We start from the raw sequence: 19,708 nt of genomic DNA, 5'->3' as shown, positions 1-19,708 counted from the left end.
GGTCCAGACGGCGGTGAGCGTCACGTTGCACGTAGGTGCAAAGTAACGCAAAGCATTTGCTTGAAGGATCAGTGGGTTTATATAGTCTTGTTCCTGGCCACACCCAGTAGGGCTGGCCTGCCTGCTGCCATGCCCTGCCACACCCGATGTGTCAGCAACTGAAGACCAGGCCTAGGGAGCCACGCCCGATGAGTCAGCACATGGGGATGTTCTCTGGAATAAAGGCTTCCAGCACCTGGAAAGTTTCTTGTAAAATAAAAGCACTCCAGCACTGAAGTAAAATAAAAGCACTCCTGCACTGAAATAAAGTGTGCACTGAAGTAAAATAAAAGCACTCCTGCACTCTGAAATAAAGTGTTCCTGCTCACATCTCCTGTATTTATGAGTCTCAAAGGGACATAAGTGAGTCAAGTGACCCATTGCCCCCATCACTAGATGGTGTGATTTTTGTGTTCTGGGGCCTGCAGCTATGACACCCGGCTGAGTGACTCACAGCCGGAGTGGTGTCAGCTGCAGCTGCCCCTGCAGCCTTCACAACCTGGCTGCTCGGGGCAGCAGATGACATTGCTACCCCAAATCCACGTGGCCTGGTGACAGCAACTTTCACCACCATACATGGCTTGGACTTCGTGACACGGATGTCGGCCCGTGAGTCATCCCGTGCCTGTTCCGTGACCAATCTGGGCCGGGCTAGCAGGGCCTGAGCTGGGGTGGCGTCAGCTGCATCTCCCTGACCCACTGGGGGGCATAGCTGTCCCTGAATGGTCCTAGACACACTGCCCTTGTGGGCCACCCTGCCCACGTCGCCCACCGCTGCCACCTTGGGCACCCTGGTCATCCTGGCCACGTCCCCTAATGCGGACACCTCAGGGAGGTCACCCAGCTTTGCCTCCGCTACCACTTGGTGGCCTTCCAACCATGGCACTGATGTACTTGCGTGAATGGGAGGTGAAGAAAACAATTGTCCTGGGCAATTGGGGTGAAAGGGCCAGGGTACTAGATGGAATGGGTACCCCTGTGCTCCTGCAAGGCTGTCTGTGATCCCTGGGTAAAAATGACGGGTCATGCAAAGCTCAGGCACCCCAAAAACAAACACAAAAGTGCACGCAACCCCTCGGTAGCCCACGTGTGTGGAATTAACATCCTGCAGTACGCTGTGGCACCCAGAAACATAAAAAATGCATATTCATGAAACACGCAGGCTACTATGACCTTGTGAATGGGGTACGCGACACACGGGGCAACCACAATGGGAATGATATATGCGCGACTCACTGTCTGACTGGAAAAAGTAAGAAAAAAACACACGCACAAGAAGTAAGCTCTGGCGCAGTAAACAAGAAGTACGCACTGCAACCGTTGTGAAGTAATCGTGTGTAAACCCACAAGAAGAAGAATCACACGCTCACTCTCCACAATAATCACATACAGCAAAATGGCATCCTACGTGGACCTTTAACCTGTGCCGAAAGCAACACCTATGCGCCTCACGTCACTTACGCGCTTATGCGCTAAGGGCCTTTCCTCGAATTACACAATCACGTCCTGTTTTTTCACGTGCGGACTCACTCTGCATCAAGCTGACCACGTGACAACACACAGAAGACCACGCCCTGCCCTAAAGGCCATTTACCTGCCCCCAGAGCCCCAAGCAGCCTCCTACAAGCCATCTGCTGCTGCCAGTCTGCCTGCTGCCAACGTGCCCTGCTATTTGGTGCCTGCACAGAAGCCATTGCCAGGGATCCTGTGCCTGAGACCACCTCTGCTGACCCAGAAGACTCCTGACTGGTGTACCATTGCTCCACAGCCAGGCTCCAGGACCCAGTTCCCCACCCACACCTGCCTTGGGGGTTGCCATGTCGGACCAAACACCATCCGGAACCAGTGGCTACCCCCGGCAGACAGGCAGAGGGCTGTCAGCTTCACCGCAAATGAGGTTGGCATCCTGGTGGAGCAAGTCCTGGGACATTATGATGCCCTCTTCTCAACATCGCACCTCGACAAGGAAGGACGGAGGAGGATCTGGTTGGACATCATGGATGCCATCAACACAGAGGGGGTGGTATCCCGTGACTACCAACACATCCTGAAGCGCTGGGAGGACTTCAGGACCAGGACTCAGAGCAAGGTCTGGTGCCTCATTGAAGCTTATGGAGAAGTGGGGCGCCGGGACCAGTTGACCCACATCCAGATGAGGGTACTGGAGCGCACAAGCCCAGCGCTTCACCACCAGGTCCTCGAGTTGCAGACCCGTCTGGAGTTGAGTGGTAAGTGTCCATGCGTTCCTGTCCCGTGTACTGCCTGTTGAGGTGTGGCAGAGGTGTGCACCGTGGCCTCATGTCTAGCATGCCCCATGTATCTATGTCTGTGTGCAGGGCCATGACAGTGCTGCATGTGAGTCCACTGAAGCCTGTTCCACGTCTATGGTGTATGTGTTGCAATGCATGATCTGCACCAGGATGTGACAACGCACACATGTTTGCATGATGCCACCATCATGGTCATGCATGGTGTACACGTGCGTGTGTCTGAGTAGTGTGTGTGTGACTGGGAAACGCCATGGATGCATGACACATGACCATCACGATGCGTGAATTGACTGATGCAGCCTAGTTGTTCATGAATCCACTGTGGCGGGAGGTAGACATGGCCAGATGCATGACTGTCCAGTGATGTGTGTGCATGTGATAAGCATGTCCCATGATGCATGTGATGTTCAGCCCCCCATCGGATGTTCCAACAGTGCCTTGGACATGGATGCAAATGTCTGTGTGTTGTGGAGGGTGATGATGGAAGTGACGTTTGACAGTGCCACTCTTGTGCAATTGCTTTGTATCTAGCAGACTATTGTTCAGTACCCTGATGCTTGTGTCCAATCTCTCCCTATCTACAGCGGTTACTGAGGAAGAGGGCGGAGACGGCGCTGTGGAGCAGAGCGGCAGGGATGCCTCCACCAGGCGGGGATGCATGGCCCGGTCACCCTCCCAGGACATGTCATCTTCCCGGAGTGAGGGGACTGGTGCTGCTTCCATGGCCGGGTCTGCTGAGGGGATGCCCAAGAGGCAGAGGTTGGAAGTGGGCTCCTCAGCAGCAGTAGGGGCAGGTGAGCCCCCCCAGGGGCTGCCCACAACGAAAGACAGTGCACAGGCATCCAGGTTGGTGGTGGGTGAGGAGGCTGCATCAGACCCACACATGAGGCCTGGTGTGGGGGATTCCACTGGTGCAAGTGGTGCAGTGCAGGGGGAGGAAGCAGCACAGGTGACGCGCCCATCTGCAGGTAGGGGGGAGTTCCACATCAACTGACATTCCTCTACCTGCAGATGTTGTGATCCGTGACAGAGTTGAGCCCGTCCTAGTCGGTCTCACGTTGTGCACACGCGTGATTCGTGCTGAAGTGCGTGCTTCCTGGCAGGAGATCATCACAAACAGGTGTCTGCCAACATGAACCGCCTAGGAAGGTTCATTGTCGGGGGTTTCCTCCATGTGCTGGGTGCTCTTGGGATCCACTCCTCCTCTTCACACACTAAGTGCCAGTCGTACTCCATGCCGTCTTCCGGCCCATATGCCACCAGGGCCCCTGTGGACCTGCCCAAGCCACCACGGCCAGGCTGGTGGAGATCCCATTCCTGCCACAGTCGGGAGTCGGAGGACCAGCAGAGGTGGTCACCCAAGCAAATGGACCTCTGGCAACAGAAATTGTGCAGGCACCATCAAGCAGGGCATGTGCACGACAGCCCCGGGCGTTGCCATCTTCCCAGAGGCAGTCGTGGTAGCACAGGCAGATGGCATCAAGGCAGTAGCAGGCTCGACGTGGGAGGCGTCAGGACTCGGGCCGACTACATACCAGGGGCAGGCATCGGCCGCAGGGCAGGAGGACCCTGGACAAAGTGTGTCTTCCGTGTGGCAGTGGTTGGGCCAGCGGATAGGTGCAGAGGTCCGGCGGGCAGAGAGGGCACGGCTCACCATGGTCAGGGCAGAGAACTCCATGAGGCGAGCCTTGAGGCGGGCAGAGTTCCTCGAGGAGACTCGCAGGGAGTTGGCGGAGAGCATGGCGGCGTCCCTCCGAGCCCTCGAGGATAGAGCGCAGTTCCGCCTTCGGGCCATAGACTCGGAGTTTGATGATGTCCTGGCCAAGACTGTTGGGAAGAACAGTGAGCCATAGGACTAGCCCGCCGCCATTGTAAATAGTCATTTTTATTTTGGGATCATGGACCCTCAAAATGTCATTCTAAATAGTTCTGGTACTGTGGATTGGTTTCTTCTATTTTTTTACACCCATGAAGGAATGTTTTTTTTTTAATTTGCCCTTTGGATTTTGATTTCTGGACATGGACCACTTTGAGGATTTGTTTATTTTTGGGATCACATATTTTTGGGGAATTTGCATTTCAGTTCAGTACACATTAATTTATTTTTCGTTGTCATGGTTGCTTTTTGTTTGGTAGATTTCTATTTTTTAATACATTTTCATCTGTTCAGATTTTTGTGTTGTCTGCTCTCATTTGTTTGGTGCATGTGTCAGTTGTCATTGCCTCAGTCATGTGTCGCTGCTATGTGGCCATGTGGGACATGTCTTTGGGTGCATGCATGTGTGCTTCTGTGAATGACATGCCATGGGGCCTCTACTGGGATGTGGGGACTACCCATCACCCTTTTCACGCGATTTGGATGGCGCAAGAGGGGTACGTGTATTCCGGGGTACACAAGTGCGCTTTTCACAGGATTTGGCTGGCGCGAGCGGATTATGTGTATTCCGGGGTATGCGAGTGCGCTTTTCACACGATTTGGCTGGCGCAAGCGGGGTACATGTATTCCGGGGTACGTGAGTGCGCATTTCACGCGATTTGGCTTTGGGGTGGCCCTCCCCATGCCCCGCAGACAGCCCACACCACAGGGGACTCCCCTACACCCATGACCATGCCCCGCAGGCAGCCCACACCACAGGAGACCACCCATCACCCCTCACCATACCGCGCAGGCAGCCCATACCACAGGGGACCACCCATTAACCCTTGACCATGCCCCGCAGGCAGCCCATACCACAGGGGACCTCCCTACACCTGCGACCATGCCCTGCAGGCAGCCCACACCACAGGGGGGAACATCACGACCCCTGTCACCACACGCACTGCACTTGCCACGCGATTTGGCTGGCGCAAGCTGGGTATGCGTATTGAAGGGGGTGCGCAAGATTTTCATGCGATTTGGCTGGCCATGCAGGGTACACGTATTCGCGGGGTTACGGTATGGCTTTTTGAAGCAATTTGGAGGGCGCGAGCGGGGTACGTGCATTCAAGGGGGTGCGTGGGGAGATTTTCATGTGTTTTGGCTGGCGCGAGCGGGGTACGCGTATTGAAGGGGGTGTGCGAGTAGATTTTCACGCGTTTTGGCTGCCGCTAGCGGGGTACGCCTATTGAAGGGGGTGCGCAGGGAGATTTTCACATGTTTTGGCTGGCGCGAGCTGGGTACGCTCAGTTTTTCACACCATTACAGTGTAGGGGGCTGTTTGCTGGTCCAGGGTTAGCGCGGTCCATTGCGCCGTATTGGGGATTTCTGAAGCTTTTTCTGGCGCAAGGGGTGTTCTTGGGAGCGTAACTGGCACTGCTGGATGTTCGCTGCGCCACGGCTGCAAATGGCTAGGGAAATCCATGAATACGTGGTGTGCCTAAATCCTGTTTTGCGCTGCGCCTGGCGCATACATGGCACACGCTCCCTCTCTGTGCTAGGCACGTGCGCTACTTCTGCGCTGAATTCTATGAATTGACCCCAAAATGTCAGTCACTGTGCCAATCGTGCATACTATACAAGCATTGTGTGCAAGTCCCATTCCCGAAAAGCAACCTTCACGTCTATGGATTAGAAGGGGTTTTAATATTTGAAATAATACGTAACGTTTTGCAGAGAAGAAAATAAAGAGTGGCGCTTCTTCTTCTTCTTACTGATAGATTTGTATCCATCAGCAGTGACGAGTGATGGAGGCCGACAGCAATATAAAAGACGCTGACAGAAAGCCTACAGGAGCCGACCGGAACACCGTGTAGCAGGGCGGAGCTACCTGTCAATTGATATGTGCAGCTCGGGTGTGTTGGTGGGGGCGACGAGCCTTCCTGCATGCTCCTTTGTAAATACACAAAGGTGCCCGCGCTTTCAGGACAGGACTCTGGCCTGGGAGCGGAGACGGGCTTTTGTGAAGTCACTGGGAGTGAATGCATCTTCTTCTCGTTGTGTTTTGTTAACTTATGACATGCCGTTTCTTCATTACCTTGCCATGTGACAAGGCGCCACAGATATTAACATGGTAATCCTGCTATCTGGGCGTTCCTAAGGAACAGAGCCACCTTAATCCTTACCCGTCTCCTACCATGACAGACAGAAGTCTAAACGGGCAGAAGAGGGTGGGTCCTCCTCGCCCCTGATCATCAAACATTAAAAGTAATGTGTTCGTGTACTGTAATCGTTGATTACCTTGTAAAGCGAGATAATACACGGGCATGCTGTCACGAAGCGGCTACCGATCTGCCCTTTGCTGATGTTCACCGTCCTTTGAAGTTTCTTTCTGGCGACCTCTTAACAGTTGTCTCTTTGTCATATGATCTTATGCGAGTGTGTTCGCTCGCACTTTTTAATGTACTGTACAGAAACACTTCATTGGTAGACAATCTGCTCCGTCTAAAACAACGGCGTCTCTGGGAATTGCCCACAAGGCGCCGCAGATACAATGTGCGGTACCAGCGCCACCTACAAAGGGCAATCTGGAGTATGTGCCTATGTATACATATAAATGTAAACAAAAAAAGTTGGTAAAAGGAAGTGTCCCTTACTAACAGCTGCTAGGAACAGCCGTTGGAAAACAGGTGACGTGCACCTACAAGACTTCAACTTCAGGGATAAAACGGTTACAAGGGGAAACCAAAACCATACAAAAAAAACTACAATTTACCAGACATACTGCAACCAAAACCTCACCCGCCAACATGCACAGATCATGAATGACCTCTCATGTGAAGCCATCACGAATGGCATCGTCGGTGACATCACCAGAGACATCACTGAGCGTTGTGAATCCACGGAGCAAAACATTTACCCTTTTGGACTTGTAGACTTTGCGCCCAATAGATGGGCGTTACAGTTTCAGATTTCACTCTCAAGCTAAATGTATACGTAGTCCACTTGGTCCTATAATTAAGTATTTTATTATCCAGGTGGTGAGTGAGTAGAAAACAATGAGGTTCCGATTTGGGCAGAAGGGGATTACTTTCCTCTCTCGCTTAAAGGTAAAACAGTACTGTAACTCCAGCCAGTTCCATTGTACCCGCGTAGGCATTCCTGGTTGATAACATAATAAAAGGACTAATATAGATAGAGATAAACAGGTTGCTGCACCTAGAGCCTGGCATCTAATCCATCTACAGAGCACTCCGCAGAAACCCAAGGAATTTTAGTACTGAGAATCCAAGTGATGAAGGGCCACTGGGGAACACTGCTGATTGCTCTGGATGACTGGTTTGATTTTTTATAGTCGCCCTGATAACTCAGGAACCTACACATGAACCTTTCCAAAGCCCGATTAGTCTGTGAAAGGGCCTCACGTTAGATGGTGTGAGGAACAATGAAGACTTCTGGACCACATGAAATGCCTGCAGACTTAACTTACCACTGGAGTTACTGGATCCTTCATTGGTAGGTCTTTTATTATCTATACTGATCCGATGGGTGTTCTGGTTAACATTTGTTATAAGCTCCATTGTTCCTGATTTGAGAAGGGCGTGCACGCTAATGATTTTTGCTATATGCCAATTGTCTTTAGTGACATATTCTTGAAAGTAATGGGCACATTTGTATATGAGAAGTTAATTAATTGGGTGGAAGAGGACAATGGGCCTCATTACGACCCAGGCGGTAAGGGGTTTACGGCAGCGTAAACAGCGCCGACCCTTACCGCCTGATTCCGAGGTCCCTTAGCGCCATGGAGGATTTAACACCTGCTTTTAGCAGGTGTTAAAATCCATGGCGCTAAGGGACCTTGTTGTTAATTACGCCACCGTAATTTACGGTGGAGTAATTAACGCCTTCCCCACTCCCATTATGCCCTATGGGGCAAAAATGGGAATGGGGAAGGGTAAATGGGGATTGGGGACTTACCGCCCCGCCAACCTCAGAATGGGGCGGTAAGTCCGCCAACCACCATGGCGTAAACATAGTTTACGCCATGGTGGTAAAGGTACGACCCAGGCGGTAACTAACCACCTGGGTCGTAATGAGGCCCAATATAATTTCTGATATCCAGCTAGGTTTTTCGACTTGCACTTGGTACAACTGAACAGTGTTTGAGAAAATTACTAATTATCAGCAAGTATTTTAGGATTGTGCAAAGCAATTTATATGTAAAGTAATTAGGAACCGTGCTGAAGGGATACCTGGGCTAGTGTTTACTAAATGCATATGGGTCGCAATATGCACTGTGTTAGGCAGAATTGCTTGCAGTACCCTTTGGGACCACCACACACAATTAGGACTACAGGTGTTAGCCAAACCAACCTCTGGTATAAGTCTGTACTACACAGTTTTTGGTAGCGAGCCAAGCAGCCAGGCTTATCTCAAGAGTGAATGTGAGCAGTACAAGTAATTACACAAAGGACTTTCAATCACAGTGGTTCAAGTAGACACTTATACTCAAGGTGTCTTGCTAAAACACTGATTAATTTATTACACAATCATTTAGAAAACATTTCACTAGAAGAAGACAACTTAATAGTATTCACCAATACACTTCAATACAAAACTCCAAGATTTTGAGACAGTTTGAGCTCCCCTGAAATAGGAGCCAAATGGCAGTTCAGTTACTTAGAAGTGAGCAAAAGAGACAAGGTAAGTAGAATAGATCACATATACTTGTTAGACAGTGCAAATAGTTTCAGTTCACCAGAAGAGTTTAATTCAAGTCAATAGGCCCGGCCAAAGTCAATGGGCTAGTGTTCTGGATAGGAAAGAGCAGTTCTGGTATCAAACGGTAAAGTCTTTGCAAAAGTTCTCAGATGTAGTTTAGGCGAAAAAGAATCATATGTCAGGTCACAAGCTGATTAGGCCTGCAAGTTGGGAAAGTTTCACAAACTTTCACTGAGAGAGTGGCGTTCTCTCAATCTGGTTGGTACAGTACCCTAGTATGAAGAACAAAATGCAGCTGAAGTCGTTGGTTCCTGGCAGGTCCTGCAGATCTCATTGTTCCTGAGCCTCAGTCGTGGGGACAAGAGGGAGGACGTTGGGGTACTCCTGCACTGCACGGGATCATCGAAAAAGCAAACAAGATGGAGTCACTTTAGTTCCAGTAGCTGTATATTAAAGCACACAAGCTGGTATCCCTCTCCCTGGTTAATCCTAACCAGGTGGCTTATGAGTTGATTGGTCCACCAACTCAAAGGAAGAAGTCGTCCTTGAAGGGGCTTCTCTGTTGAGATGAACTTGGCAATTCGGACCTGCAGCAGGGCTTCACCGGGCAAACCAACAGTCGAGGAGTTGCAGCAGCCGTCCTCTTTCAGCTCTTCTTTGGTTCTTTCGTTCTAGTGGTCGACTCTGCTTTGCAGTCCAAGAGGCTCGCCTTTTAAACAGTTCTCTCCCTTTCATTCCCGCCTAGCTGTCACTCACCCAGCAGGGTGGCTGTCCTTGCTGGACAGTCAACCAGCCAATCACGCCAGAGTGCATTTGGGTCTCCTACGAGGCCAAGCACAGGGAGTTCTGGGCACCTCCCTAACTTCCTGCCCACCCCAGACACTCAGACACCAGAGGCAGTCTTCAGTCCTGAAGCCCGCCAAAGGCATACGAACAAAGGGACCAAACCCAGTTTGGCGCGCAGAGACAAACACTAGAAAGACCTTTCCAAAAAGAAATAGTGAAAAAAGAAGACTGGGACCTGTTTAAACAAAGGGGCTTAAGGCTCCATCTTCAAAAACATGGCTCCGTGATTTTTAGCTACCCATGTTCGCGGTCGGGAAAAATCATGGTAGTTTGTTGTAAAACCACTGCCACCCGCCTTTTCAATAGGAAAGGGTAGCATTTGACTGCTACAGGAGTATTTAGACACATGGGATACTATGTAACCCCTCCAGCACTCCATTACAAGATGGTGTGTGCGCTGGGTCTATAAATTTGGAAAGACTAGTAAAGTCAATTTTACTTTACATTCTCTTGGAAACAGTAGTTTATCCCAGATAAGGTATTTAAACCTTTGAGAAGTCTAAAAGACATCCCTGTGTCACTGCACTGAGGGTGCTGTGTAACACACATGAAAATATGATGCCTATGGAGTTATCTAAAACTCCATAATCAAAGAACATAAGTATTAAACACACATCAAAATACATGAAAGAGTGGAAGAAAAGGCTCACACTCTTTCCAAGAAAAAAAAAACAAGTCCTCAAAATCCACGAAAGTTGCTGGGGGTCTCTAAGGTGAAGGGGATTAGCACATTTATGAGAATTTTCTCTAACACTCGTCCCCCCAAGGCTAAGAGACAGGAGGATTTTAATCCACCCATGGATGAATCTCCTTACTCCAGTCGGTCAAACATTCTGTAGAGACCATCAGCATTTTGGTGATTGCACCCTGACCTGTGATCAATGGTAAAATCAAACCCCTGTACACTGATTGACCATCTTAACAATTTAGGATTTTCCCCCTTCATCTGCATTAACCATCTCAAGGGTTGGTGGTCAGTCCGAATCACAAAAGTAGATCCATTCAAGTATGAATCTAAACTTCTTCAGTGACCACACAATAGCAAAACATTCTCTTTCAATGTTTGACCACCTTGTTTCTAGTTCCTTCAGCTTTCTGCTGGTGAAGCAGGTGGGGTGCTCCCTACCTTTCTCATTCAGCTGACTCAGAACTGCACCCATACATGTATTGGAAGCATCTGTTTGCACAATGAAGGTTTGGCTGTAGTCAGGAGCTCTTAAAACTGGAGCTTGACAACAGGCTGTCTTAAGTCCTTCAAATGTCTTGTTGCACTCCTCATTCCATAAGACTTTTTTTTTAGAAAATTTGAGTGAGGAGACCACATTCAGGGTGAAGCTATGGACCCATAGTTCTCAATGAAGTTCCTATAATAACCAGTGAGACCTAAGAAGACTCTCACTTGGGTTTGAGTAGTAGGGGGTGGCTGATTCTTGTACGGCTTGTACTTTGCTAGGCAATTGCCTTATTTTACCTCCTCCTACCACATGTCCAAGGTAGACCACTTGGCTCTGACTAATTTGACATTTACCTGTCGTTATGGTCAGATGGGCCTGCTCAAGAGCCTGCAAAACATATCCTAAGTGGTCAACATGTTATTTCCAAGTAGGGTTGAACACTGCAATGTCATCCAAGTATGCCATGCAGAAGTCCTCCATCTCATTCAGAACTTGATTAACCATCCTTTGGAATGTTGCAGGTGCATTCTCTAGTCCAAAAGGCATTACCATAAACTGGTAGAGGCCTGCTGGGGTTGAAAATGCAGTTTTCTCCTTGGCATGGTCTGTCAGGGCTATTGGCCAATAGCCCGATGTTAGGTCAAATGTACTGGGGTACTTGGCTGAACCACATTTGTCCACCAGATCATCTGTCCTAGGTAAAGGATAGGCATCATCTTAGTAACTGCATTTAGAGCTCTATAGTCCACACAGAATATCAACCCCTTGGATCCTGCCTTTGGTACTAGTACAACTGGACTAGACCATGGACTGGTAGAAAGTTCTATTACCCCGAGATAAAGCATCTTGTTGACCTCTTACTTTATGTGGGTTCTGACATTATCTGACATCTGTAACCTCTGCTTTTAACAGGTAAACAGTCACCAGTGAGAATATCATGCTGGCCCCAATGGGTCAAGCCTGGTGATAGTGAAAACAGGGAGGCAAACTGATTTAACAGAAACCTGCACTCCTCCTGTTGTTCCAGTGTCAGATTAGAAGAGAGATTAGCTCCTTCTATTTTCCCATTTAAAGGTTGTCCCCTGAGGAGACCAGGTAGAGGTTCACTCTCTTCCTTCTCTTGAGCTGAAGCAACCACTTCTGGTCTGGTGACGTAAGCTTTTAGATGGTTGGTGTGAAAGACCCTGGGGGGCTCCTTAGGATTGCCTAAGTCCACCACATAGTTGACCTCTCCAAGTTTTTCCACAACCTTGAAGGGTCCTATCCATTTGGTCTGTAAGGCCCTCTGCCTTTTAGGTACCATAACTAAAACTTGCTGGTCTTGAGTAAACTCAACCATGTTGGCCTTCTGGTCATGCCAATGCTTCACCAGAGCCTGACCTGCTTTTAAGTTATCAGATGCTTCTGTCATCATGTGTGTCATTCTCTTCTGGAGACCCAACACATATTCAGTGACTCTCACTGGCTTGGGAGAAGGAGCACTCTCCAACCCTCCTTAATTAGGGCCAATGGACCTCTAACTGGATGACCATAGAGAAGCTCAAAGGGCCTAAATCCAACTCCCTCCTGAGGGCCTTCTCTATAAGCAAATAGAAGGCATGGCAGTAGAAGGTCCCAATTTCTTCTAAGGGGTTCCTTTAAAGCACTTATCATGCTCTTCATAGTACGGTTAAACCTCTCTACCAATCCATTTGTCTGTGGATGGTAGGCAGTTGAGAACTTGTAAATTACTCCACAGTTTTTCCAGATGGCCTGCATGTAGTGGGACATACAGTTTGATCCCCATGTCACAGATGACTTCCTTAGGAAAACCTACACTGGTAAAAATACCAAGTAGGGCCTTAGCTACAGCCTGAGCTCTAACAGTCCTCATAGGTATGGCTTCAGGATACCCAGTAGCATGGTCTACTACAACCAATATAAATCAATGGCCTGAAGAGGTTGGAAGATCTAAGGGACCAACAATGTCGATTCCTACCGTCTCAAAAGGGATTCCCACCACTGGAAGGGGCCCTAAAGGTGCCACATTCTTGGCTCCACTCTTGCCAAATGTCTGACAAGTGCAACAGCTCCTACAGAATTTATCTACATCAGACCCCAACTTAGGCCAGTAGAAATATAGAGAAAGCCTTTCCTTGGTCTGCTTGAAGCTCAAGTGACCAGCCAAAGGAATCTCGTGGGGTAACTGTAAGAACTGGTGTCTTGTCTCTAGAGGCACTACAAGTCTTCTGTAGTCCCCTGGGATCGACTCATTTGGTTCACTGTAGAAGAGGCCATCCTCCCAGTACAACCTATGCTTCCCTGGCTCTTGCCCATCCAGCTGGGAAGCTGCCTGTTGGCGAAGACCCTCAAGAGTAGGACACTCTCTATGGCCTCTGCTGAAGTCTGCCCTACAGGGGCCACCTTCTGCCATTAAAGACTGCAGCTCAGGATAGTCTTTAGGAGGATCCAGATCTCCAACAGGGGTCAGGTCTTATTCCAGCTCTGAATCTTCAGCAGCTGATTCAACCATTCCTGATTGTTCCTCACACTCAGCCTCAGCTGGTGGAGCAGTCACAGGTGTGACTTTGGACAATCCTCTCAGGGATGTCCTTCTTGGTAGCACAGGAGCACTTTCTGACTTTTTCCTTGAGATCTTGGGTTTCCCTTTTGTCACATTCTTCCTTGAAATAGCAGTTAGTAGCTCCTGTGGGCTAGGTGTTACAGATTCTTCTGTAACATCCTCTGGAGAGCCATCTAAGGTACTCTCCCTGGCCCTCCTTGTCTGCTCCTGTTTCCTTTTGCTGGGAGGCCTGGGGGTTCTTGATACAACCCCAAGAGTTTTTAAGTCATTCCCCAACAGGACTCTCCCAGGCAACTCAGTCTGTACACTAACAGGTGTCTTGACAGTATGTTGTTGCCCTGGATGAGAGCTGGTAGTCTAGGAAGTATTTGGACAGGGCCTCCAGCAAGCTTAGTGAGGCTTTTGGGTGCCTTAGCAACATCCTCAGCCTTGAAAAAAGATTCATCCACTACAGCAATGCTGGCCCCATTGTCTCTAATGGCAGAGGTCTCCTGATGATTTACAAGTACACTGTCCTTGTAATATTCTTTGGCGATATCTGGAATTGAATTATAGACATCTAAATTCTGCTGTTCCCACAGACCCCGGGACACTAAAGAAACACTGGCAGAGACTCCAAAGGGGTCTTCAGGCAGTACTTGAAAGTTACCACTTGTCACATGTACTTCTTCCTCTGGGGAGAAGGCTAAGGAGACAGTGTGGATCCCTCAAGGTTTAGCCTTGCATCTGGGATCCCCTTTCACATGGTCAGTAGACCCACAAGCATACCATTTTCCAAATGTTTTGACAAATGGGGGTCTCTTCTGACCTCCCTCTGGTTTCGCACCAGAGGTTTCACTAGCCTGATTCGGTTTCCATTGTGGCTTACCCTTCGTATGTTTGGGGCCCTCTTTCGGATTGGTGGTATTAGAATTCTCTTTGCCATCTTTCTTTTGCTGCTTCCCATCATCCTTCTTCTGAGTTGCCCCACAATCCTTGTGAGTGGCCCTGTTGGCAACCCACAAGTCAGCAGCCTTTGCTAACTTCTTTGGATCAATTTCCTTAGAATCTGCCAAGTGCTGTCTCAGCTCAGGAGAGCAGGCATCAAAAATAGATTCTAACAAAAATAGATTTCTCATTCCTTCAAAAGTGTTAACTCTGTAAACCTTTACTCAACCATCTAGGTTTTTCAAACCTTCACACACCCAGGTAGCCCAAGGGGCACCATCATGCTTTTTGAGGGTCCTAAACCTCTTAAGGTACTGGGAAGGAGTTTTCCCAAATCTGGCTATCAAATATTCACATTTTCATACTCCAACCTTTCAAGTTTCCCCACCTCCATTACAGCATCAGTTGCAACCTGGGGGAGCCTAGACAGATGCCAAGGAATCAACTGATTCCATGTGGAACACTGAATCCCATAGTTATATTCAAAAGCAGCCAACCAATCTAAAATATCAAGTCTCACCTCATACATACTCACAACTTATTTAGGCCTGCAAGGCCTCTTAGGACTGGAAGACCTAGAAGACTCTGGGAGAGAACCATTTTCAAGAGACAATTTCATAATTTCAAGTTCATGATTCCATTCCATTTCTCTGAGCCTGAGTTATTGATGTTTACTTTCAGTTTGCATTTGAATTCTTTTGAACTCTAACTCAAGTCTCATTTTTTCAAGAGAGACACATTCTGGACTGAATACTGGACCTGGTAGGGTCCCTGTGGTAATAGCTTGAGGACCTAAAGCTAGTAAAGGTGCAGTGGGGCTCACATCCTGAGAATCCTCTGACTCGTCTAACTCATCAATAACATTAGAGCTTGACTCTAAATCATTATCATCCTCATCAACATTATCCACATTTGCTGGATAGGGGTTATAGCTCTACCTCACAGACTTTGATGATTCAACAATTTCTCAACCAATTCATTTTTCTTGCCTTTAACAGATGGAGACCTGACTTTACACATATTTTTCAGTGGATCTACTGTTAGAATGATCAGGGCTTCCTGCTTGAAGTTATCCATATTTGGCATTATAAAACAATAGATTTTCTAGTGGTGCTTATCCTTGTGAAGGTTATTTGAACAAAAGTAAGAGTAGCACTTTCAATGTAATAACTATACTTTATCGTCACTGCTGTACACCAGTGTTAGGCAAAATTGCATGCAGTACCTGTTACGCTCACCTGATCTCTGCGGAGGCGTTGGGGCACGGTTGCAGCCCTCCCAGGAGTTAGATCACACCCGTCTCCCTCTGCGGATAAGCTGTCAGTGGCGGCAATTGGTGACACTGCTCCTGCGTGGATATGGGAGAATGTGAGTGCGCTGATCTGTGACAATTGTACCTCTCAAACCCTTCTATCCAAGGTGTGATTTATGTGGGCATGTACCGGCCCATAAGGCTCACCTGTTAATTACTGATGATAATCTCTCAATCCTGCTACTTCTGGCAGGGGCGCTCGTCAATGGGACCTAGTTCCTTCACTGATCCCCGGTAAGTAATAGTCCAGTCCAGCTGCAACTCTGCTTCTCCTGGTTGGTAGTAAGTGTCTCTCAATGTCTCTTGTCTCTTCCCCTTTCTGTTTTCTCTTTGCCTCTTCTCGTTTTATGTCTTTGTGTTATTGCTCTCAATATTGTTGTTAATTCCTGAATAATGTTTCTCTTCTATTTTCTTCCCAATAGGTGGAAATGCGGCCCAAAAGCAGTTGTGGTGGCACGGAACGCGGCGGGTGAAAGATGGAGGGAACCGCAATGTCCGACAGCAGGTAAGTGATGATTTAAGGAGAAGCACGAGGTTCGGTGGTAGCGCAACCTTAAATTGAATGTCTTTTAAGTGTCTAGCCTTGCTTTTCGTTTTACTTGCAGGTGCTGCTGTCGCGGACGTAGCGCGTCGTGCTGCAGTGCCAAGATGAAGATTTCAGCGTTCTGGAAGATTTGAAGATGAGCTGCGGTGCCAAGATGAAGATGTCAGCGTTCCGGAAGATTTGAAGAAGAATGCCAGGATCAACGAAGACGCGCACAGGTGAGAGCAGATTCTCCAGGTGGCAAGTATGAGGGCAGGAAGCAGGATTTCCAAAGGTAAATCTAATCCCAGGCAGCATTGAGCGTTACGCTGCACGGAAATGCAGAATAACACGAAGCGTCTGCCTCGGGGATCAGAACAGCTTATATAGCTGCGATCGTGGGCACGCCCACTATGCCTGGCTTGCCTGCCACACCCTGCCACTCCTAGGGAGTCAGCACATACAAGGCAACCCAATAGCAACAGCCACACCCAAGAGTAAAAGTGTGGCTGCTTTAGTGAATGGAAGCTCCCATGTTAAATGCACTTTGCACCCAAAATGAGGTGCGATTTCCATAATAAAAGCATTCTTGTCCCAAATGAATGTTTTTGCTTACTGTTATTCATGAGCCTGGTGCCAAAGGCGCCAGGACTGTGTCCATCCCGGCCCCCTGTGTATGTGGCCCTTTAATGTTTGTTTTCTTGGCCCGATGACCATGACAGTACCCTTTGGGACCACCACAAACAATTAGGACTAGAGGTGTTAGCCAAACCAACCTTTGGTATAAGTCTATACCACACAGTTTTTGGTAGCGAATTGAGCAGCCAGGCTTATCTGAAGAGTGAATGTGAGCAGTACACGTGATCACACAGAGGACCTTCAATTACAGTGGTCCAAGTAAACGCTTATACGCAAGGTTTCCTGGTAAAAACACGTATTAATTTAATACACAATCATTTAGAAAATATTTCACTAGAAGAAGACAACTTAATATTATATACTAATACGCTTCAATACAAAACTCCAAGATTATGAGACAGTTTGAGCTCCCCAGAAATAGGAGCCAAATGCAGGTCAGTTACTTAGAAGTGAGCAAAAGGGACAAGGTAAGTAGAATAGATCACATATACTTGTTAGACAGTGCAAATAGTTTTAGTTCACCAGAATAGTTTAATTCAAGTCAATAGGCCTGGCCAAAGTCAATGGGCTATTGTTCTAGATAGGAAAGAGCAGTTCTGGTATCAAACGGTAAAGTCTTTGCAAAAGTTCTCAGAAGTAGTTTAGGCAAAAAAGAATCATATGTCGGGTCACAAGCAGATAAGGCCTGCAAGTTGTTAAAGTTTCACAAACTTTCACCGCGAGAGTGGCGTTCTCTCAATTGGGTTGGCACAGTACCTTAGTATGAATAACAAAATGCAGCTGAAGACATTGGTCCCTGGCAGGTCCTGCAGATCTCACTGTTCCTGAGCCTCAGATGTGGGGAAAAGAGGGAGGACGTCGGGGGATTCCTGCACTGCATGGGATCGTCGAAAAAGCATACAAGATGGAGTCACTTCAGTTCCAGTAGCTGTAGATGAAAGCGCACAAGCTGGTATCCCTCTTCCTGGTTAATCCTAACCAGCCTTGAGAATGGTATCCAGGTAGTTTATGAGTTTATTGGTCCCACCAACTCAAAGGAAGAAGTTGTCCTTGAAGGGGCTTCTCTGTCGAGATGAACTTGGCAATACGGACCTGCAGCAGAGCTTCACCGGGCAAACCGACGGTCCAGGAGTTGCAGCAGCCGTCCTCTTCCAGCTCTTCTTCGGTTCTATCATTCAAGTGGTCGACTCTGCTTTCCAGTCCAAGAGACTCACCTTTTAAACAGTTCTCTCCCTTTCATTCCAGCCTAGCTGTCACTCATCCAGCAGGGTGGCTGTCCTTGCCGGACAGTCAGCCAGCCAATCACGCCAGAGTGCAGTTGGGTCTCCTAGGAGACTAAGCACAGGGAGTTTCGGCACCTCCTTCACTTCCTGCCCACCCCAGACACTCAGACGCCAGAGGCGGTAATCAGTTCCTGAAGTCCGCCAAAGGCATACGAACAAAGGGACCAAACCTGGTTTGGCGTGCAGAGACAAACACTAGAATGACAGTTCCAAAAGGAAATGGCGGAAAAAGAAGACCGGGACCTGATCTTGAAAAACATGGCTCCCGTGATTTTTAGCTACCGGTGTTCGCAGTCGGGAAAAACCCTGGTAGTTTGTTGTAAAACCACTGCCACCAGCCTTCTCAATAGGAAAGGGTAGCATTTGACTGCTACATGAGTATTTAAACACATGGGATACTACGTAACCACTCCAGCACTCCATTGTAAGATACTGTGCGCTGGGTCTATACATTTGGAAAGACTAGTAACGTCAATTTCACTTTTCATTCTCTGGGAAACAGTATTTTATCCCAGAGAAGGTATTTAAACATTTGGGAAGTCTAAAAGACATCCCTGTGTCACTGCACTGAGGGTGCTGTGTAACACACATGAATAGTTGATGCCTATGGAGTTATCTAAAACTCCATAATCAAAGAACACAAGTGTAAAACAAACATCAAAATACATGAATGAGTGGAAAAAAAGGCTCACACTATTTCCAGGAAACAAAAATCAAGTCCTAAAAATCCAGGAAAGTTGCTGTGGGTCTCTAAGGTGAATGGAATTAGCGCATTTATGAGAATTCTCCCTAACACACCGTATCTATAACTGATGCTGAATTACTGAAGTGAATACAGTTGCATACCAATGCACAATGCATATAAATCAAATACATTAACTTTTCTCAAGAAAAACTAAATGTAATCAATTTGTGTTCTCAGATGAAGTTATTTCAATAACAACAAATACTGATCACATTGTTTTAATTTCTTATTGATAATTCAACATTTGTCTATACTTTTGTGAATACATGTTTGATTCCTCGGTTAAATGTTGTCTGATCTAGTTCATTCGGAAAACTAGTTTAAAAATGTTAAATGCAGTTTTCCTCTTGCGTTTATAATTTAGAATCTGTTGTGTCCTGTAGAGGACATGGTTAATGGACCATCGAACTTTGCCTGGACCAGCGCTCCACCAATGGGGATACAGCACGGGCACACATGCGCAGAGGGAAATCCTGTACTCGTCAGTTGCCAAGAAAAGTACGGTTTACTCAGAACCTGGCTCTTCGTATTTATTACATGCACTGTATTTTTCCAAATTCGCATCCGCTGCAGTTGCTGTACTTTCTCCATACATTCATTGAAAGGAAACCAGATAGAGTCTAGCACTCAAATACACTTCCCCTTTGAACATTTTGAAAAAAGGTTCAATACCTGACACTGTATCATTCTTCGTGGAATGCTGTTCTTCTGTGTGGTGTGCTTCTTCAAGGGATGAAGCACTTTGCTGGGTTAAAGTCAAAGAAAAGCATTGTGCTGCCCTTTATTGTTGTGAGACATATGCAGACTGC

The sequence above is a fragment of the Ambystoma mexicanum genome, chromosome 6q, assembly GCF_040938575.1.
Source record: "Ambystoma mexicanum isolate Mex_15411 chromosome 6q, UKY_AmexF1_1, whole genome shotgun sequence".
NCBI classification, from domain to species: domain Eukaryota; kingdom Metazoa; phylum Chordata; class Amphibia; order Caudata; family Ambystomatidae; genus Ambystoma; species Ambystoma mexicanum.
The sequence above is the reverse complement of the archived record's forward strand: the minus strand, read 5'-3'. Positions refer to the sequence as shown.